The sequence below is a fragment of the Zalophus californianus genome, chromosome 3, assembly GCF_009762305.2.
Source record: "Zalophus californianus isolate mZalCal1 chromosome 3, mZalCal1.pri.v2, whole genome shotgun sequence".
NCBI lineage: Eukaryota > Metazoa > Chordata > Mammalia > Carnivora > Otariidae > Zalophus > Zalophus californianus.
This window is the reverse complement of record NC_045597.1, coordinates 182,668,804-182,691,562: the sequence shown is the minus strand read 5'-3', so window position 1 is coordinate 182,691,562 and position 22,759 is coordinate 182,668,804. Positions and strand designations below refer to the sequence as shown.

The 22,759-nt window shown below is 36.7% G+C and overlaps 1 long non-coding RNA gene across 3 annotated transcripts; it reads right to left on the bottom strand.

Moving 5' to 3' along the window:
- Positions 1–1,510: 1,510 nt before the first annotated feature.
- On the bottom strand, positions 1,511–13,513 carry LOC113920897. Of its 3 annotated transcripts, XR_003519423.2 has the most exons (4): positions 13,065–13,513; positions 11,696–11,876; positions 10,967–11,170; positions 1,511–5,394 (listed from the first exon to the last, which is right to left on the bottom strand). It is a non-coding gene; the product is annotated as an uncharacterized LOC113920897 (long non-coding RNA). The 3 variants fall into 3 exon arrangements; XR_003519421.1 differs by lacking the exon at positions 1,511–5,394 and having other exon boundaries at positions 9,789–11,170; XR_003519422.1 differs by lacking the exons at positions 1,511–5,394; positions 11,696–11,876 and having other exon boundaries at positions 9,789–11,170.
- Positions 13,514–22,759: the final 9,246 nt, after the last annotated feature.

Here is a 22,759-nt window from a genome sequence, read left to right as displayed (position 1 = left end):
GCCTGGGTTCTAAAGCAACTAGAGTGATCAGAGCCCCTTAGCCAAGTATTCATAGAGAATAATGTAAATGAGAAATAAAGCTTTGTAGATGTAACACACTGATATTTGAGGACTATTTGTTACAAGGCATAACCTGGACTGTCTGATATAGGTGACTGATACAGTCCACACCATGGTAATACTACTCCATACCCAGACACAGGTTGTTTTTCTGTATTGAAAACTTACAAACTTAAATGGCCTGCTAATAGCAAGCTATCTTTTTAAACTCAGAGCATATGTTCACACTTTTGGAAGACCATCTCTCATAATTTATTCAGCAGCAAATCTGGATTAGATAATTTACCTTTTGGCTCCCATGTACACTGTGATTATACATATCACATTCTCTCTGTGTATTTTCTGTTTCCACTATGTTAGCTCTGTAAAGGACCAAGGTAGGTCATTTTATATACCATGCATATCCTATACTTAGCAGCATTCTTAGGAGAGGTAGATATAGTGGGGACTGAATAAATATATGTTGGGTGATTGAATAATTGAGTTAATGTATACATGAAGAAATAAAAGCGGCATTATCAATGGTGGCAAGATTTCATTTTTGGAAAGAGAAAAAGTGATGGGAGACAAATTATAGTAACTTAAGATAAAAAATTACATTTTAGGCACACTGATAAAATTTATATAGTACCATTTATGTAGTACCATTTATGTTTACATGGTACTTCAATGTTTATAAAGAGTTCTCCCTTTGTGTATTGTCTACTTAATATTCCCAATAATCTATGATGTGGTGTGGGCATATGTAATCTTTGCTACATTTTACACATGAGGAACCTGATACCCGATAATATAAAGTGATTTGTCCAAGACCAAAAGGCCTGGGGAGTTAAGTCACCATGTTCGGTCATCTATTTAAATACATTCATTCATAGTTCCTCACTGACTTTGAGGTTTTAGTTCAGGTGAAAAAATTCATTAACCTAAACTTACAAAAACGGACATCTGTGTGGCTTAGTCGGTTGAGCATCCGACTCTTGATTTCTGCTCAGGTCATGATCTCAGTCTTTGGACTGAGCGCCACCTCAGGCTTTTCACTCAGTGAGGAGCCTGCTTGAGAATCTCTCCCTCTCTGTATGACCCTTCCCCGAGTCATGTTCTCTCTAAAATAAATAAATAAATCTTTTCTAAAAATCTAAAAAAACTCTAGTCAAGAGAAGAACAGAGGTCAGGACTCATGCTTAAGAAGCTCATGCATCTAGCATCAAAGATACAAAAGAAAGGGAAAAAAGGTGTAAGGAGTGGGTGAGAGGAGGAGTATGGAGGAAAGAAAAAGTAAGAGAGAAATGGAAGCACCATACAATGCCAGAGGAGAGTGTGGTGTCCAGCAAAAAAGAGAGCAAAGAGCATGCTCGTGTGTAGGAGACTGAATTTCTAGAATAGATTCTATGGAGTGTGTAGATATCAAACAGTAAAATCTTTTTTTTTTAACAGCTTTATTGAAATATAGTTCACATATCATACAATTCACCCATTTAAAGTTTACAATTCAATGCCTTTTAGTATATTCACAGATATGTGCAACTATTACCACAGTCAATTTTAGAACATTTTCATCACCCTAAAAAGAAATTCCATATGTTTTAGCTATCATTCCCCTAAATGTTCACCCCCCTCTTCTCATCCTAGGCAGCCATTGATCCACTTAGTGTTTCTGTAGATTTCCCTGTTCTGAATATTTCATATGAATAGATACATGTAATATGTGGTCTTTTGTGGCTGGCTTCTCTCAATTAGCTTAATGTTTTTAGGATTCATCCATGTTTTGTCATGTATCAGTACTGTGTTCTTTTCCATAGCTGAATAATATTCCACTGTATGGATAAATAAACCACATTTTAATATCCATTCATTAGTTAATGGACATTTGGATTTTTTTCAGTCTTTTGACTATTATGAATAATGCTGCCATAAACATCCATGTACAAGTTTTGGTGTGAACATATGTTGTCATTCTCTTGGGTATATATCTAGGAGTGAAATTGCTGGGTCATACAATAACTTTATGTTTAATCATTTGAGGAACTATCAGACTGTTTTTCAAAGCAACTGCACCTCTAATTGTGAAGTCCTAACATAGTGTTGAAGGTTATGAAGAAGAGATGTGTACCTATCCCTTTAAGATGGGGATTTTAGAGCTCTGAAGATTTTGGAGACAATGTGGCTGAGCTTGAAACTTGGCTTTGTCACTTGCTGACTATATGACCCCAAGGAAAGTTGCTAATCTTTTCTATTCATAAATTTCCACCTCCACAAAATGGGCAAGATCATAGTAACTACCTCAAACAGTTGCTGTGGATCTTAAAGGAGGTACATGTGTGGAGGACTTGCAGTGATCACTGGCACACAACAAGCACTATATTGGTGTCAGCCTTCACCAGGGATTTCTACACTGAAGAATGTGTTATTTAATAGAGTAACAGGGCTGCAATGGACTGAATTGTGTCCTTTCACCCAGAATTCGTATGTTAAAGCCCTCACCCCCAATGTGGTGGTATTTGGAAATCGGGCCTTAGGGAGGTCATTAGGTTTAGATGAGGTCATGAGGGTGGAGCTTTCTAATAAGAAATTAGTGTTCTTATAAGAAGAGACTCCAGAGAGCTAGCTAGCTTCCTTTCTCTCTCTCTCTTCTCCATATAAGGGCATGGCAAGAAGGCAGACATCTGGAAGCCAGGAATAGAGCCCTCACTGGGAAATCAAATCAGTCGGCACCTTGATCTTGAACTTCCCAGCCCCAGGAACTAAGAGAAATAAATTCCTTTGTTTAAGCATTGAGTCTATGGCATTTTGTTATTGCAGCCCAAGCTGACCAATACAAGGACTCAAGGTATTTTTCTTTTTCTATATTGGAGAAGCCTATACATATTTAAAAGCAGAGTGGCAAAAACTAATGGGTAGAGTCTGAAGATCCTTGAAATGGAAAGGTGAAATATCTATGGTTTTTTATGGGCTCCAAACTTCTACTCTGGAATTCACAACTTGCACTTTACTAAAGTTGGTGGGATCCTGATCACTTATTTTCTATATTGCTTTAGAATTGAATTCTAGGGGCCACAAATATCAAATGTTTCATAAAGGGCAGGTGACTGGTGGATAGCAATAGTCTTGTTTTGCTTTGCTTTATTTTGCTTTGTTTCAGAAATGAGCTTTTTGCACGTCTAACAAAACAACATCTTACTTTCAGCTATAAAATTGAATTCCTATTCCCTGCTTTTTCCTAGTATTATAACTGAGATTAACGGTAATGTGACAGAAGATGGATGCTGGTGCCATGTATCTTACATTTCCTAATGAACAATGGTTATTTACCACTTTTTATCTAGTGCCCAGCATTGTACTCCATGCTTTGCAGGGAGTATGCATAGAAAAAAAAAAGTAGAATAAATTCTTTTAAACTTAAGGACATTACATTTTATACTATAAACAAACCACAAATTCAGGATTAATTTAACACCATTACAAAACAACATTCCAGTAAGTTTCAGCAACTATCCTACCAAAAGAGATATAGAAACGGGAAACAAGAACAATTCAAACATGTGAAGAACTAAAATGGAGAAAACATCTAAATTGAAACATGGAAATAAGTTTGGAGATGAGCTGTACAGTTGATGGATCGATGGGGGTGGAGAGAAGGCAGAAAGACAATTCCAGGTATTGGTTATAAAACACACAGAGGCCAGAAACTTGGACATTATAGGTAAGGGTTAGCACATTGTGGTTTGAATGTCATAGAGGTTATTATGCTGGGAGAATGCTCACAAAATTCTTATTCCCTGGTGATTTCCAAGTCTCTTCTCTTTCTCTTGTCATGCAGATGAACATGTGGGTCTTGAAGAAGTTGGTGGCAAGAAGTCATTGACCAAATAAGAAGTTCATTCAAAACACTAATTTTTAGGCTGCTCCTTGAAACACATGATATTGTGCATCTTCCTTCATGTACCCTTTTTCTCCATTATAGCACAGACAAGGTAGAGATTTCTAATAGATGGCCAGAATTCTGCTTTTGAAAATATGTTTATGTCTGTTTTATTTTACTGGACTTTGAAAATACAATCTTTTGATTTAAAAGATAAGAAGGAAGAATTAGGAAGGAAGGAAGGAAATTTGGACAGAAGGAAGAAAAGAAGGGAAGATGGGAGGGAAATACAGGTTTATTTACACGATTTGTTCTAAGTTCTTCTTTCTGTCTTTATCACTTTCCTGTCATCTGCTTAAATATCTCAGCCTCCCAGCATGTGCTGAAGTGGGAAGCCGTGGGTTGGAATGTTCCAAAGCAAAAGAGGATGCTCTGCATTGGCCATGTAAGCTGTTGGCTACTTATGGCTCAGCTGAAAGTGACAGCAATTCCCATCAAGGCCATGGCTGTTAATTGTAAATATCCCCTGCACAGAACTGCTTTCTTTCTCTAGCTCTATCCCACAAATGATTCTGGAAGCATAAGATTTACTAAGTTGACTTTTAAGAAGTAAAAGCTGATGGTAGTTCACAGGACGCCTTGCAAAATTGAGCAGTGGACGTGGAGAGCATCTCCTGCAACTGAGTAGACAGACATATTACAGGCTGGGATTCTGGGGTCGATGTCACTGATGGGAAACTGGATGAAGAAAATCCAAGATTCATTAAAGGATTGTGTCTTCCTCCAGGGGGAAAAATCTGCAGAGGGGACTGTGACATTTCACGTTAGGGTAATGTGGCATGGTGAAATAGACCAAAGGACTGGTTATATCAGGGCTATACTTAGGGGACATGAGAGGTAGAGAAAATCTGAGTGTGTTCTATCTTCCTCCTCCTATCATCTCCTCATTATATTTATAGAACAGTAAATACAGATCAAAATAAATATCAAAACTATCCTTGAAGGGTAATATAATAGTATATAAGAATATTGCTAATAATAATAATAAATAATAGCTATTGTAATTATTTGAAGAGCAACATGAAAACTAAATGTGCAAATATGGACATAAAGATCAGTGAGTCAGCTCTAAAAAGAGGTAATAGATAGAAGGTAGGGTGGGTAAAATTATGGAGATTAATATATCACATAATAATTATATCATTAATATACATTATAAATACAATATACATATTGTATGTACATTATATACCATATATATATACACACCATACATATATATACCATACATATATATACACACACACACACACACACACACACACACACACACACACACACATATATATAAAATGGCATTTTGTATTTGAAAAAACACTGCCTCTTCCCATTGGCTACCTTCCTGAGTTACTGCCATTTTGCTTGCGGTATGGTCTCCTTCAACTATGAGTGCCATCCTTCTCATTCAGCAGATTCTGTAAATGACATTGAGGCTCCAAATTAGGGTAGGTCTATGTAAATATTCATATATATGGATATATATATGCACATTTTATATATATATGTGTATATATATGTATATGCAACGTGTATACATATGTGTGTGTGTATATATAATGTGCATATGTATATCCATATATACACATTATATATGTGACAGCTCCATGGAACATAGTAATTAGACTTTTATTTTTTAATGTGCATTCTAAGCTGAGAGCTTTCCCTGTCTTAATCCCTTTGATTTATGTTAAGGAAATGGATTCACTAGATGGAATTTAAAATTTCTCAGTGTGCTCACATTGTATACCCTCTTTCACCTCGTCTGCATCCTGCTGAATCAACACTTGAATTACTGTTAAACGGAAGGAGTCTCCAGTGAAGATCCTGAATCCTGACAGGCATCAACTTGAAAGGGGTTGGAAAGTGCAAGAGTCACGGTATCACTTAATAATGGATGGAAGAAGAGGGATCAAGGGCAGAGGGGACTGCGGTAAGCTTATTTCAATTGCAAGTTTTAGCCGTCTGAGACTCCAGGGTGGGAAGAACCTCCCAGAGATCAATCAGTCCATTCTTCTGCCTTTGGGCAGAGCCACACCTAGGTAATTCCAGACTGATGAGATGCTACTTCCGTTAGGATGACGGCGCGATTGTGCTGACCAAAAAGTACTTCAACTAGAATTACTAATGACTCATGCGCTTCAGAGTCACGATGTTGTCACTTATAGCTTAATTAGTACCTTTTAAACCACATCATATTTTACTACATTTCTCATTGTCAGTTAGTTGTAACTAATGGGAAAAACCTAAATCCTAAACAACTTCATTATTTAAAATATTAAAAGGAATAAGCCAGACACATTATGTTGGATACAGAAACTGTAGTAGTAGGATTTGTTTCAAACAGAGATGAACTATATAAAAATGCTCAATTTTTTTTAAAATGTTGAATCTAGCCCAATTTAAATACAAGAGAATATGAATCATTTATATTTTTATGAATAAACATTAGAAGACCCTAATAAATGGATTTATTTTCAAACAGATGTACATGAAAAATACTTTCACGTAAGTAAGGAAAAGCAAAAGTTCCAGTATTATTATTCATGCTAAAAATGTTTAAAATGGGAACAATGGAGGAACGCCTCGGTGGCTCAGTTGGTTAAGATTAGTGTTTGCCTTTGGCTCAAGTCATGATCCCAGGGTCCTGAGATCAAGTTCTGCATCAGGCTCCCTGTTCAGCAGAGAGCCTGCTTCTCCCTCTGCCTGCTCTGCCTGCCGTTCCCCCTGCTTGTGCTCTCCCTTTCACAAAATAAATAAATAAAATCTTTTTAAAAATTGAAAAAAAAAGGATAGTAAAGTTTCTATCTCTATCATCTATCTATATTTATGTGCATTTTTTAAAATTTTAAGCTATTGTTTTTTTCCCCTTTTTTTCTGCACTCTCAAAAGATTTTGCTGTATTTATTAATTAATTTATTTAAATGGTAGACTGTTATTTATTTTTTTTATGAGCAGCTTTAGGCTTATAGAAAAATTGAGTGGAAAGTACAGAGTTCTCAGATACCCATTCACTCCTCCTGATACTAACACTGTTAGTGTTTTGGATTTTCAGCATTGTAATACGTGCAGAGTGGTATCTGATGGTTTAATTTGCAATTTCTTAATGCTCAGATGGCCAACACCTTTTCATATGCTTATTAGCTATCTGTATATCTTCTTGGGGAAACTGTCTGTTCAGATCTTTTGCCCATTTCTGAATAGGTTGTTTGTTTTCTTGTTGAGAAGGGTGATATACAGATAGGCCTTTCTTGATGTGACAATGGGGTGTGTGTGGGGAGGGATTCTCTAGCCCTTGCTAGGTCTGCCTCTTAGTGGGCAAGCCTGTGTGTCTGGGCTGTGAGTACTTCTCATTCCCCCTTCTCCACCCTTCTTAGGTGGACAGGATGGCTATAGGGGGCTGGAGCTGGAGATTTCCCTCCCCCTAGGTCAGTTAGACTCTGATAAAACTCTAGTAGGTTAAGCTCTGGTAAAATATTTCCTCTTGAGGACAGCCTTTATTTATTTATTTTATTTTAAAAGATTTATTTATTTATTTTAGAGAGAGAAAGCACGCAAGAGCAGGAGGGGCAGAAGGAATCTCAAGCTGACTCCTCACTGAGTGTAGAGCCTTGAGGTGGGGTTCAATCTCATGACCCTGAGATCATGACCTGAGCCAAAACCAAGAGTGAGCCACTTAGCCAACTGCACCACCCAGGTGACCCTGAGGACAGACTTTACTAAGAACAGAATGCTCTGAACATATTTCCGAATGTCTACCCTGCCCCCATCCTTTTGGAAACACAAGGAGATTTTTTTCTCAGATCTTCACTATGAAAACCTGGTAGGGTTCCTGCAGGTGAAATCCACAAAAGCGTGGGGCTCCTACAAGACTGGGCCTCCATGGGATTTTTAACTCTCAGCCTTGTCTCCATCAAGCATCCAGAAATTTGTTAATCATAATTTAGATTTTTCTACTCTAGTACTGGATCCCATAAAGGTTTCTGCTCCTGGGTTTCTGTTCAGGTAGGTTGTGATTCTCTGTATCCACCTAGTTCTCCAGTTTAGGGATATATACCTATTGTGTGACTTGAATTCTCTGGCAGATCTAAGAAGAGTTCTAGATTTTTAGGTTGCTCAGGATTTTTTCCTCTTGTGAGGATTTAAGTGACAACCTCTGTGCTCCTTACATGCTGGAGACCACATACCAGATGTACCCAAAATATTTATTTGCTAGAAAATGAACCTGGTCTTCCATTGGTCTGGTTAATGGTCTCACATTCATACTTGTTGTTTTTATATTCTCACAAAGCCTTTTAAATCATGTTATTTTGGGGGCACCTGGGTGGCTCAGTTGGTTAAGCGTCTGCCTTTGGGTCATGTCATGATCCCAGCGTCCTGGGATTGAGCCCCACATCGGGCTCCCTGCTCTGCAGGTAGCCTGCTTGTCCCTCTCCCTCTGCCCCTGCTTATGTTCCCTCTCTTGCTGTCTCTCTCTCTGTCAAATAAATAAATAAAATCTTAAAAAAAATAATCGTTATTTTCTTGTCAACAGTCGTTATTTTTTCTTAAGTTACTATCAAGTGACAATTTCATAAAAAAGATCTTACTTTCACTGACATGCATTTTTGTCAATCAACGTCATTAAGATGTTTTAATGATATCAAAGCGTCGGGGTATCTCAAGATGATGCATATTTTCTCTGTGAGTTTAAATTTTCCAAATTTTTATTAAATATATCTGCTCTATAAATCCATCAGGGATGTAGAAACTCTCAAATCACACATAAAACTAAGTCTGAAACTATTAACTAACCTGAATCAGTGAATTTATAAGTCTACAGTAAAATCATAATCATGATGTAGTGACAAATGAGACTATAAAAATGTATTCATTTCCTACTGAGTTGTCATTTTCTTTATTTCTATAATTGATCACTTAGATTGCTGTGGCTGCTAATTGAATTATATTTTAAAATACATACTCTTTATTTGGACTAGTGGAAACAGTGAGCCACGTAGATGATGACATAATTACACACCTAGTTTTCCTTTATATAAATGATTTTTAAATGTCAGCAATCATATAAATATATATATATATATACATACACATATGTATGTGTATATATATTTTCTTTTTGTAATTGTAGTCTCTATGTCAGCACTTCAAACAGCGTATTTTTCTCAGCTGGAATTTCACACCTCTTCACTCACTCACGCACTTACTTCACCAGTGAGGATAATAAATATGATGTAGGGCTCAAGGTTATTCCCTCTTCTGGTTTGTCTTTCCATTTGTGACAAAAAAAAAAATGATAACCTTACCTAAAATGTATTAAGTAAAAAACAAAAAAATAAAAATTACTAATTAGTTGATTTAATGAATAAGGCAAAAAGAGCAATTCTTTCTCTGCACCTTGCCCCCTATTTATGCCATTAATAATCCACTTTTAAACATTTGATGAGGAGAAAAGCACCTATTATCTAAATGACTAATTTAGAAAGCAGTTTTTAGAATGCTTGCAAAATGCCATGTACTTGTACAATCACTGCAATTTTTAAAACTCTCTATGTGTCTGGCTAGAGTTTAAGACATTATAGAGGTACTACAAATAGATTTCCAAGTTAAAAGTTGGTCACACTGTCTTTAACTTCCATTAATGGTTATGTGAAATAAGTTAAACCCAAACCTGAATATATGGAGCAACTAAAATTGCAGAAATAGAGACATGATATGATAAGAGGAGACATCTTGTCTTCCTATACAGAAGTCATTGAGAATCAATGGGAGTATCCTTTGTTGGAAAAAAAAAATCATGTGCTAAAATTAATGTGGGTATACATTTTTATAATTTAATAAAGAGTGGCTAACATCTCTGATTTTATTATTGGTAAAAGAGAAGCTACTTTTGTGGGTGGGCGTGTGTGTGTAATATCAACACCTATGAGACAGATAACCAATAAAGAAATGTAGGGATGTTGAGGATTTATAGTTTGTACCATAAAGTTTTGCTGTGGAGGGCAGTGAGTGGCATAACTGAGCTACTGATTGCTGAATATAATCACTTTGTTCTGTGAAAGTTCAAAGGGTTCACTTTAAATAAAATCTTTATTCTTGGAGCAAAAAGTCTTTATATTAAGATAGACTGAACCAAAGGCATTTAGCACTGCTAACTTTAAGTCATTTGGTTTGGCATTGAACATTGCAGGCCAAATCTCCCCTGGAGAGATGCTTTGGCTTTTTAGAAAAACAAAACAAAATAAGATCATTCTGTCCACCTTGCTGATGGTTCTTTGGTCAGCCTGACTGAGGCATACGCTACATACTCAACAGTCCACAAAGATGAATCTCTCTGCTCCCTTGTTACTATGTCAATTACCTGGTCTCCCTAGCCCCGTATGCTTATGTCTGAACTGATCCTGTGCTAATCTCATTTTTGAGGCTTTGACAATAATAGCAATCACAGGGAATGCCTACTTAATGCTCACTCTATGCCAGCCTCCTAAGTGCTTTGTAGGTATTAATCTTTTAATCTCCATGGCAATCCTATGAGACGTGCTGTTATTGTCACTTTTTTACAGATGTACAAGAAGAGCAACCATCTGTAGTAGGTTCTATTATTATTTCTATTATACAGGTGTAGGTCCTATTAGTATCTCCATTTTGCAGATGAGCATACTGCAGCACAGAGTGGTTAAGTAAACCCAGACATTTTGTTTCCTGAGTCCCTCCTCTTTACTTCATCAGCAAGCCTCAATCTTGCCTTGGATGCTGTTGGCTCAGTGGGTTTGATTTTCAGCTTCTCTGATGGACTCGATTTGGCTCTTGATGTTCTTTTCCTATGTGAAGTCCATTAAAAATCATCCTCTTAAAAAATACCAGTCTATCGCCTCTTCAATGATACAAACGATTGTCCATGTAGTATGAATGTGTGTGTTTGTGTACATGCATGTACATGGATGTTCACAAGATTAAGCTTGGGGGTGGTATGGGATCTTGGAAAGCTACCTCTTACGAACACCAAGAAGTCGAATAAAGAGCAGTTGAAGAGTGCCAAAGAAGATCCAATCCTCCACAACCAAGAGTTCAGCACAACAAGCCCTTAAACATGGTCTTGGTGATGTTTTCCTCTCAAAGCAAGTGTAGTGTGGATTTCCCCACTCCTTGGCACAGGTCACCTGATGTGTCTGCAGTCGAGGTTAAACATCAGCTCTGGAAGAAAGTTATTTAAGACTCTACAAGCAGTTAAATAAAAGTACGTAAATAGAGAATTTGGATACTATTATCCAACTTCAAAATTTGCCTTGTTTTATGTGGTTTTAATTTTCAGTTTTATTCACAGTTCATCACCCAGTCAAGATATCTGCAAATTCAAATCTTGTTGGGTACAATAGCAAAAAGGACAAAAAAAAAAAAAATCTGTACCCATAAGTTATGTCACATTCTCTTTCTCTATCTTAAATTTATTTCCTTCCTTGAGCTTGGGTGAAAATAAAGAAGCCAGGTGATGATGTTTAAGGTAATCGAAATTAATAGAAATGTGATGGTTTGCTGGCATTTATAAAATATTTTAAAGATGAATCAAAGCACAGATACACATATGCAGAGAAATATGGCTTAGCATTCGAATAAGATAATTGCATTATAACTAACCTATACGGAGTACTTAGTATCTTTTAGACACTATTCTAAATGCTTTATATTTCTTAACTAATTTAATCTTTGTAACAAGCCTACTAGAGAGATTTGATTAGCTTCCTGTTAAGAAGAGACAATGTGCTCCAGCTAGGAGGGAAGAGAGTCAGGATTGACACCCAGGCAGCACAGCTCCGAGGCCAGGCTCTTAACTACTATAGCTCCCACTGCCTTTTCTGCAACCTTCAAACATTGATGCTGGCGGAGTCTCCACGTTCTGTTTCTGAAAAGGGGAGGGAATATGAAACTTTGAGTAAAGAAACTTCAGCATATCAGTCTTCACTCACCTTGCCCAGGGCAGGAGGAATGAGGTGCTTACCATGAGTCAGGCAGCAGGAACTCAGTGCCTCTCCCAGGCTCCTTCCCGTTCAGAACTAGCCTCTCCTCTCTGCAGGGCATTTCCCTTCTCTACCCTCTTTGCGGCCAGGTCAGCATGGCTATGTTCAGGGAGGCCTTAGGCGGTCCTGCTCTCATGCTGGTGATTGATGTGGGATAAAAAATAGCAAGCTCATTTAGAGCTGCATTCTCGAATCAGCTAGATTATTGACATTGTGTTTTCCTTATGCTTAAAAGCTATGTTTATTTCTCAATTGATTCTAATTTGGGAGCCTCAAGAAAGGGTCCTAAAACTTAGTGCACTTCTGCCATAGTTCTCATGACCTTGATTATGTTCATTCTTCCCGACAAGGCATTCTTGGCATTTGAGTAGCAAAAACAAGTATTAGTCTATGGGTTTATGGGTAAGGTGTAAGGAAGCTGACTGGGTCTGTGTTCTCTAGGTCAGGTAAGAGTCCTGAATGATTCAGCTTAGCTCAATGGAATTCTCCATTGGACTGTCAGCCCTAATGATAGTCAGGTGGTCACTTTCCAGGTGAATTCCATGCGTGTGATTTCCTGAGGGATCTCAAGTGTAGGGCAAGACGGAGAGGGCCTCATCTTCTCTTTCTCAGAGACAGAGCAAAAAGATGAGCATAACTTCTATAAAGAAGCAAAAAGGAGGAGATAATCCAGTGCCAATGCACTTCTGTCTCTCTTGCTGCCTTCAAGTCTTCTTAGTGGAAGTAAGATCTTTCCATAGAAACTCAGGCATGAAATCTCAGGTGGATGAATGCTTTTTATGATCAGTCATAGGTAATAAATAGGTCCTGTGGTCTCTTTAAGTGAGCAAACAAGTTTCAATTTAGTAATTGCTATTGTTTGATATAATGTATTAATATTTTCTGTAATATTCATTTAGGGGAAGATTTTCTTTTCACTCCCCTAAGGCTGGCAGCCTATAGCCCCAGTCTTTTCAGAAAGCTAACCACTGTCTCTATTGCTCATCTCCCCACCGCTCCCTTTTCCATTGTCACCAGGATTAGCGCAGAGGGAGATGCAAAGGAGAAAGTCAAGAGATGAGGAAGGTTCTTACCTACGTGGCCATGTGGATCTGGCTTCATGTTCTTGGCAGGTATTCAAACCCATCTCCTTCTATCATGGGGGCCTTCCTGAGTTTCTCAACTTTTCCTCTGGAATATTCAGCTGTATTTTCCATGATCTGGGCCATCAGAACTCCTGTCAGCCTCTGATTTCTGGTGGTCGTTTTAGATCAGCTCTCCTATCGGTCCTATCATCCTTACAGGTGGTCTTCTTAGGGAGTGTCAGGTGGCTGTGTCTTTATGGTCCCGTTCTAGATCATGAGCACGACTCACGCATTATTGTAGAATTGTAGATAACGTCAACATGGCCTCCCATTTCTTTTCCTGTCCCACTGTTTCCGGCTGAAAGCTACAAATTCTTGCCTTTAAAGTCCTTAGTATTTGTTAGGCTCATGCTCACTGCATGCCCTCTGACGCTTGGAATCCATCTCACGCTGTCTGAGTGGCTCTGTTGAAGCTTATGTGTTGCAATGAGGGGCAAAGGGGTTTGGATGCATAATAAACTGGCAGTACTCCACTGATTTCTCAAGAATTTCTTTAGAAAGGAAAAAAAAAAAATCTCTTCTGACCATCACAACCTTGGTCATCTTATATAAGTGCCCAGGGTGGTATCCTATATATTTTTTATTTTCACTGTTTCTCCGCCACCTACTTTGAAATACTGATAAGACTTCCTGTCTTATTGCTCCCTATATTGCCTTGATGAAAACATTCAAGTTAACATCCAGTTTCATGAGCTCTCATTTTTTCGGACAGAAGAGAGGAGAGAAAGAAAGGAGGAATAGATTTTCTTTAGAAGCCCCCACAGGCAATGTGAGCAAATAGGGTTTCCCTTTTCTTATCCCAGTGGAGGACAGAGGAGAGGTGAAGAAAGAAGATGGAAGCTTCCTTATCACTTCTGGCTGAAACTCTCTCCTAGGTAGGAAAATGCAGAGAGAAATGGCTCCAAGCTCCTCGCCAGAGTGATGGTTTCCTACTCAATAGTCATTTTTTCTCCTTTCTTACTAATAAGCCTGACTTATTTTTTTAATTTAATTTAATTTTATTATGTTATGTTAGTCACCACACAGTACATCATTAGTTTTTGATGTAGTGTTCCATGATTCATTGTTTTCATATAACACCCAATGCTCCATGCAGTACGTGCCCTCCTTAATACCCATCACCCGGCTAACGCATCCCCCCACCCCCTCCCCTCTAGAGCCCTCAGTTTGTTTCTCAGATTCCATAGTCTCTCATGGTTCGTCTCCTCCTCCGATTTCCTCCCTTCATTTTTCCCTTCCTTCTCCTAATGTCCTCCATGCAATTCCTTATGTTCCACAAATAAGTGAAACCATATGACTTTCTCTGCTTGACTTATTTTTTAAAGATGTATTTATTTATTTTAGAGAGAGAGTGTGTGAGAGCAAGGAGAGAGGCAGAAGGAAAGGGAGAGAGAGAATTCTCTCTCTCTGCTAAATGCGGAACCAGACACAGGCCTCGATCCCAGGACCCTAAGATCATGACCTGAGCCAAAATCAAGAGTCTGCCACTTAACCAACTGAGCCACCCAGGTGCCCCACTAATAAGCCTGATTCTGATGGGTCAGCAATAAGCCCAGTTTAGAAACCACAAAAACAAAAACAATAACAAGTTAAAATTCTGCATTTCTTATACTTATTTGTAGTAGGGCAGGCAATAAAATCTAAGTGATACTTGTTGACTGCGATTTCTGGGAAAGCTGCCTGAGAGAGGAGCTGGCTCAGCCATTGGCACTTCACTCTTCCTTCTGGCCTGGGATACTAACTTGTTGCTAAGGTTGGAGTCACCATCTTGCAACATGATTTAATAACCAAAAGAATCATGGAGACCTTCCGGTTGATGTTCCTGAGCTGTAACACTCACCTTCAGACTTCTTGCTGCAAGCGAAAAATATAAACCCTCATTTGTCTAAGTGAGTGTATTTAGGTCCTTATTAAAGCCAAAACTGATTCTTAAATTATGCACTAGCTGTGGAATTTGGGGCTGGTTCCATAATGCTCTAGACCTCAGTTTCCTGATTTGTAAAATGGAAATCGTACCAGTACCCTCTCAGAAATATTTTGAAGATTAGAAAATATCATGCAAAGAGAGTATTTAGAGAGTTCCTGATGTACTGTGGTAGATAAATGTGAGTTGCCAATATTTATCTTCATATAAATATGGATATTCCTTAAATCCAGTGTAGACTCTAAATCAGGAAAATATAGGCTGTGGGTGAGGGAAGTAAGGTATCTTAAAAAAATCACTGCAACTACCTTACAGTTCTCCTAATCAACTTTGATTTTTAAAATTTAGAAGAAATGAAGATGTATTCAGGTAATAAACATGAAGTCAGCCAAATCCATGTTAATTAATTCTGTACAAGAGTGGGTTATTCAGATGAAAGGAGCTCATATCTTAAATTTAGGACATTATGTAGGGGTTAGTTAGATTCCTCCTAATTCAAGGGGATTTTGTAATTTCTATATTTACTTTTGTGATTGCCAGATGTGATGTTCCAAAATTTTATTTGTAACTAAAAATCTCACCTTCCGACAGATGTAGCCTGCAACAGATGGTAACTGCCCTGGTTGTGGCCACATGGATTAAAATATATGCATTGTATGCATGTGTGTCCATGAATATATGCCTATGAAACTGTATTTTGAAATGAGATCACTTTTCTATTAAAATGTAACACAGGCAACTTATGAAAGAAGGACTTAAATGTAAGGGAAGACAGTGACTTGTTTATTAACTCTTCATGGTCATCAATCGCAGCTTAAGCAAATGCTAGTTCTATCCTCGGACTTGATAATTCATTTTATGTTTTTTAAAAATTTTTCCTTGAATCTTTATCTGGCTTCATATTCTTCCTGAAATTCTACCACAGAAACTTCAGGTCCAAGATTTTATATTTTATATCATCTTGGAGTCAAAGGCTTTTTAAGGTTGGCCTCTGCAGAGCTCCCTCTTCCTAAATACTGCCTTTCACATGGAGCTGGCAACTCACTAGGCAACTGTTGTCAATAGTGGGAAAAGATTATAGTGGAAAAGGTTACACATCACTGCCAAGAACTGATGCAAGTTCCCATAATATCTTATTTTTCATCTTTTGCCTACCTAAAGATTCATATCTAGATACTTGATTCTTCTGTAACACACACACAAAAAGATTATAATTCAGTTATTAAATCTTTTTTTCAATGTAGTTCTTAAGTTCTTTGATAATGGAAATTTGAATTTTTCATTGGTGCCTCAGTTACCATGTAAAGAGACATGGCACCTGGTTCTAGAGAACTCTGACTAGGCTTATGTAGTGAGTCAAGGGCAAGACCCACCTCATGGACTTGCAGCCTATGCAATCACACAGGGCTCTGTGTTGGGTTTGGCTTATGCTCTGCTGTCCTCATATTGGAATTCATGTTTTTGAACAAAAGGCTCAACATGTCTCTTGCACTAGATCTGCAGATTATTGTAGCTGGTCCTGGGCTCAGTATTTGACTAATTCTATTTAGTTGAAGCTCTAATTCTTCATATAAATTGATTTTCCAGAGGCTAAGTCTTCCAGCAGCATTGTTTCCCAATGGACTTTCCTCTTATTTCAGGAATCCAATATTATATTAGCAAAGTCCCTAGGGTTTTGAATTTTTACCAATGTTTTATAACTGGCTTTGTTTTTACAGTAGAAATGAAGTTGGTACGCCTTCGTATTCTTTAAAGTTACCACGTATATGGAAATGCTGTATTTTATAGATGAATTCCCTTAATCTATATCAGCCATATTTCTCTTCTTTCTTCTACACATTTAAGGGTCATGATTGCTTGCAACTCAAATCTTAACATATAGCAATATAATCAGTGTTTTAAAAAAGATTAACAATCAAAAAAATCCCATGTGACTTAATAGAATCTCTTTGACACAGACTCCGAACAGATTGTTTAAACTGAGATTGAGGGGCGCTTGGGTGGCTCAGTTGTTAAGTGTCTGCCTTCGACTCAGGTCATGATCCCGGGGTCCTGGCATCAAGCCCCATATTGGGCTCCCTGCTCAGCGGGAAGACTGCTTCTCCCTCTCCCACTCCCCCTGCTTGTGTTCCTTCTCTCACTGTGTCTCTCCTTGTCAAATGAATAAATAAAATCTTAAAAAAAAAACTGAGATCGAATTTGGATCTTATACATTTATATATTCTTGCAATACTTTAAGTGGGACTCAGTGTTTGAAAGGTAAGAATGGCTGAAATGCTAAAAATGATGTTTTTTTAATGCACAGAAAGCTAATATATGATTATTAGGTACAGAGATCAGTTGCAAGATTCTATTTTCTCTCAACTGGTTCCTAAGTGCGATAGATTTATTTCTCAGAAAATAAACAGTTTAAGTCAATATCACTAACATTGTGTATGTTAGTGGCTACAGGGGCTTTGAGGCTCTGATACTCTAGAGAATACTAAGGGTTGAGCAATATAGTTATTAGGCATTATAATTTTTTAAAAGTTTCAGTAAGTAGTGATTAATATGCTAGAGTAGTTAAGATAATGTCAGTTATTTAAAATGACTATTTTTATTTGTAGATCTCTTCCAGCAAAACACATTCCGAGCTAACACATACAAGAAGCAAACTATAGGTAATGCTTCGTATGTACTATATCATACTTTTAAGAGCCAATGTTTTATTTTCTCCCAATAAGTGTTTATTTGCTTTTTATTTGTTTTTTATGTTAAAAAATTCCTTATAAGGTTTATTTTCCATTCTCTATCAACTGCATGTTCGTTTCTCACATACCTGACAATTTTTCATTTTTGTTCTCTTCCCATTTTTTCCCCTTTTCTTCTGCTTCCAGTGAGCTTCACCCTTTTAGCTAATTCATCTCCTGACAATTTTCCAGACTCCAAAACTTAATAATTTCTGCTCTCTTCAAAGAGAGGTAAAAGGCAGATGCTTTTCATCCTTAAGATCATAATTCCCTTTGTTTTACATTTGAGAGCTTCATATTTGCTACCACTCACAGTTAAACATTCCAAACAACACCCCTCCATTAAGCGGAACTTTTCTCTCACTCCCTTTGTTCTCTAAGTGACCTTTCTGAGTTGCTCATTCTCTAAAAAGTGTTCCTTATATGACTCATATATCCTGATGGCTTCTTTCTCATTTACAAACACGGCATGCAATTTCAGGAGGCTCACAGGCCCTTGAGGCCAGATCATGAACTGAATATTATGAACACCTGCTCTAATTTATCAATTCCTATTTTACACATATTGTATTGTGTGTAGTTTCCCATAGTATTATTCTTTCTTTGTTACCTACCTGTACTTTCTACTTTGCCACCGTCTTTACCACATCCTTTTTTTTTTAAGAAAGCCCTTCTCATCTTCAAGTTTCATTTCTGGTGTAGCCCAAAAGTTTTTTTGTTTTTTTGTTTGTTTTTTGTTTTTTATTTTAATTCTGAGCATACTCTTGTCCTTCTTGACTTTTTATAAATGAAACAAAATATATATATACCCTCATTCAGCCAGTATGACTTGAGTACGTTTTATATGCTAGACGTCATGAGGTGTGTAAAACTAAACTGGAAAAGGATTTTCCTCTAATAATTATATTAATGCTAATTGATAATATTGATATTGTTAATGACTAATATTAAGAGAATGTATTTTATTTTCTAAGAATCTGCTAAATATGTTATTACAATCCTTCATTCTTTTTTTCATGCCTTTACTTTCTTTTTGCTCCTCCTGCTTCTTCGACAGGTAAAATGAAACAAATGGAAAGAAGTTAAGTAAACCTTACTCAAAGTCACAAAAGGAAAACTAATGGAAACTGGTTTCAAACACAGATTTCTCTTACTTCAGAGACACTTCTAATGTCTTCACACATCTTAGATTGTGTCTATCTCTCATTTAGCCTACCTAAAAAAAAAAATCAATAAAAATAAATAAAGTTCAGTGTTGGGATCATCAGCCTTATTCTTTTTGCTGTATTTTTGCATCTCTTTCTTCTCTTGTTGGACTTGGGCACATTGCCCCTCATCTTTTGGTTGAAATACCACACTTGCATTATTTCAAGATTTTGTCACACATTCTAGAGTTTCATAGGGACCACATCTCCTTGGTAGATACAGAAGAAAAAGCTATGACTTCTCTAATCTAGATTTTCCTTAGCCAATGGTGGCATAGGTACCTCCATGATTTCTAGAAGCCTGTGCTGTTACTTTCCTGATCAGATTTGATTTTCATGAAAAACATTATTACATTATTGTCATTCATTATTCCATCTAAGCTGTTTTTTTTCCCTTCTGAAAAAAAAATGTTTTGGCCTATGTAGTGTAACACTTGGATAATTGCCTAGAAATCTCTCTCCTTCATGCAATGGGAATTCCTTGAAGGGTTTTAAAGAGTTGCCATGGAATTGCACTATTTCATAAGTAGGCACAGAATTCTATAGCATGTTTTATGCCTAGGTCATTCACTCTGGTCCAGTATCTTAATTCTCATGTCAAGTAGAGGGAAGAAAGGCAGATACACAAGGAAGAACTTGAGGTCCATGTGGTAGGAAACATGTGTTAAATGGAAACCATGATCCTTTCTTAGACTGAAATGATAGGAAATGTTTAGAAACTGGGTGATCTACCTATTTTCCTTGCAAAGGAGTTAATAAATTTGTTACATGCATCAAATAAGTAATAAATTACTTGCACTTCATTACCGGTAGCTTTCCAGTAAAATGTAGACAACTGCCTCCAAAGGTGTTACCCTCTTGCCTGCCTTTCCTCAAGACAACATTCCTCCTAATTCAGCAGCCTGAGCATGACATTGATGACAATATTTGGAGCCCCACTGGATGAGATAGGGAGGTCTGCCAATTTGAAAGAATAAGATGGAGGGGGCACTCTCTGCCATCTTTTTTGTCTGAACAAAAGCCACATTCCTGGTAGCCACAGGCAGTGTGACTGAGCTTAAAGTTGTAAAATGGGAAGTTGAGGGTTATGGTTTATATAGCGTGCCCTCATATATCAATTTTTGTGAGTCCATAGTTAAAATATTATATATATAACATATATATATATAATGTGTTCTGATGACAAAGATCATTTGGCCTGTAAATATTTTTTTTAATATTCTAAAAATGGCTTCACTAAAAATGTAAGTTCCTTTTTGAATAATTTAGAGAAGTAGAGAAATTTACTGTTATTAACAATCATTATGATTAACAATGATACTAGTAGTAGTCAAACTTTATAGAAAACACAAATGTTGTTACCTTGTAACTATCCCTGAATAATTTTATATAGATATATATTTTAAACTTAAATAATTTGAGCCCAGTTACTGCCATTTAGTAGAATTCTTTGATTTTGTTGATTGCCAAGTATCAACTACTCTATATAGATTGAAAGGCTTTTTAAATTTATTTATTAAACCAATATTTAAATAAATTGATTATATAATGATTGGTAAAGACTATTAGTCTTGGGTGAAGGAATTAATAATAGCACTAGTGAGTAGTATGTGTGTTAATTTACTGCAGCTCCACAGTATTCCTGAATAATGAAAATATAATCTATGTTTATAAATCAGATCACATTTTTAAAAGATTTTATTTATTTATTTGTGAGAGAGAGAGAGAGAGAGATTGAGAACGAGCCAAGGGGAGGAGCAAAGGGAGAGGGAGAAGCAGGCTCCTTGCTGAGCAGGGAACCTGACATGGGGCTCAGTTCCACGAACCTGAGATCATGACCTGAGCTGAAGGCACTTTAAGCGACTGAGTCTCCATATGCTCTGATCAGATTACATTTTTAATGAATAATTCCAATTGAGAAAAATTCTCACAGATGTTATATCACCAATATTTTGGTAGAATATTCTGTTAAATTAGTAGAATATTCTGTTTCTTCTTCTTCCACATTTTCTTACAATTATTATTCTTAGAGTCATTACTATTATATAGGTTATTATAATCTAATTATTTTGTTTAAATGCATGCCAAATAATTAAGTTTCTTAATAATTGTGGTTTTTATTGCATACTCAAAAATTTAGTTACTGCAATATCCCTACATAATCTTTCCCATCCCAACCTTTCCTAAGTGCACCATTTTCTCAACTAATTGACTGAGATGATTGCTCTGAATTACTTCCTTTGAGTTGTAAGTTAGATAAAATTGGTCCAATAAAATTTTCCTAAGTCCTTCTTTTATTTTGGATACACATAATTTAAGGGCTGTTTGCTGTTTTGTGTCACTTTAGACAATGTGATTATACACAACTCCTTGGGTTTGGGATTTTTCCCTTTACTAAATATATTTGATGGAGACTTCCAAAGATAATTTAACTTTTTATTTGCTTGGTGTGTTTGTTATTTTTCCACACAAGTCACCTCTAAATGGAGCCCATGCAACTCTTTTACGAAGCCAGCTCTCATGGAGTCAAGGTGGAATTTGTACATTTTCGTGTTCTTTATCCCCTCTGCCTCCCTGCCTCAACCCTTTGCTCCATACCTTGAGCTACAAAAAGGGGTCAGGAGGCCACACATCATTGAGTTTAATTTATTCCAGTCCACCTAGTCAGTTGAAATATTTCCTCAAGGAAGTTTTCATTCAGTTGATGGCCTGAAGGGTTAAGAAAACAGAAACCCATAGTATTACAGAGTTGTTGTTATGAATGTTTCCAAGGAAACCATACCAGGAATGTGTAAGTGTCTTGTAGCTCCCCAAACCCACAGAAGTGTAGCTTGTTTGAGGTTTTGATGTCCTCTTAATTCCTGCCATAGCTGCTCTGTGGTAGGGTTTCCAGTGGAGCAGGAATCCCATGGCTCCCAGAAGAGCTGGCTCACAGGCTCACCACGCTCTCACTGAGCTCACTGTGAGTTCAGTGAGCAATTCCTCTTGAAGAGTTTGAGGGCAATTCGAAATCAAATAGAGGTTGATTTTATTTTTTATTTTTAAAAATCCCTTTAATTTTTTAAATGTTCAATGTAGATTGTTTTTCTCCAACATGCACGTTAGCAGACCATCCGAATATTTCATCAAAAATAAATAATAAATGAATTTGGATTGCAGAGATCATTAGAAGAGTGAATATATGTGATAGATCATATCATGCTGTTTTATGAGGTGTTTTAAGGGGCATGGGAGGTGGGAGGGATGCACAGTCTTGTGATTTCCTCTGCTTTAAGTGGCTATTAATAATTTTTAAAGTTATTTCATTTTTTTGAAATTTTATGTATCCAAAATAAAAATGAAATAATGAAAAATTTGAAAATAATATCCAATAAGTAGTAAATTGATTGAGCATGACTTAAAATATTTTCATAATTAGATTCTACAAGACAGTACCTCATTTCAAAATGTTTACCCAAATGATGTGAAGCTAAAGGAAACTCAAATAATTTTCATTCAAAGCTAATAGGGACAGAAAAATTTCTGTCTCTTTCTCTCTCTCACTTTGTCTCTTTCCATCTCACAGAAAGCATGCAAATATATATGCACTTGAAATTATCCAAATATACAGATAGGTGAATACTTGTGTTTTATTTAGATACTACAATGAACCAAGTGATATCACACACACTTCTACCACTATTCAATATTTGCAAAGATAAGTGAAGCAAATTAAAAATAACACTTAAACCTCCATGTTGAGTAAGAACTATAATATTTAATTTCATATTTATAACTATAATTATA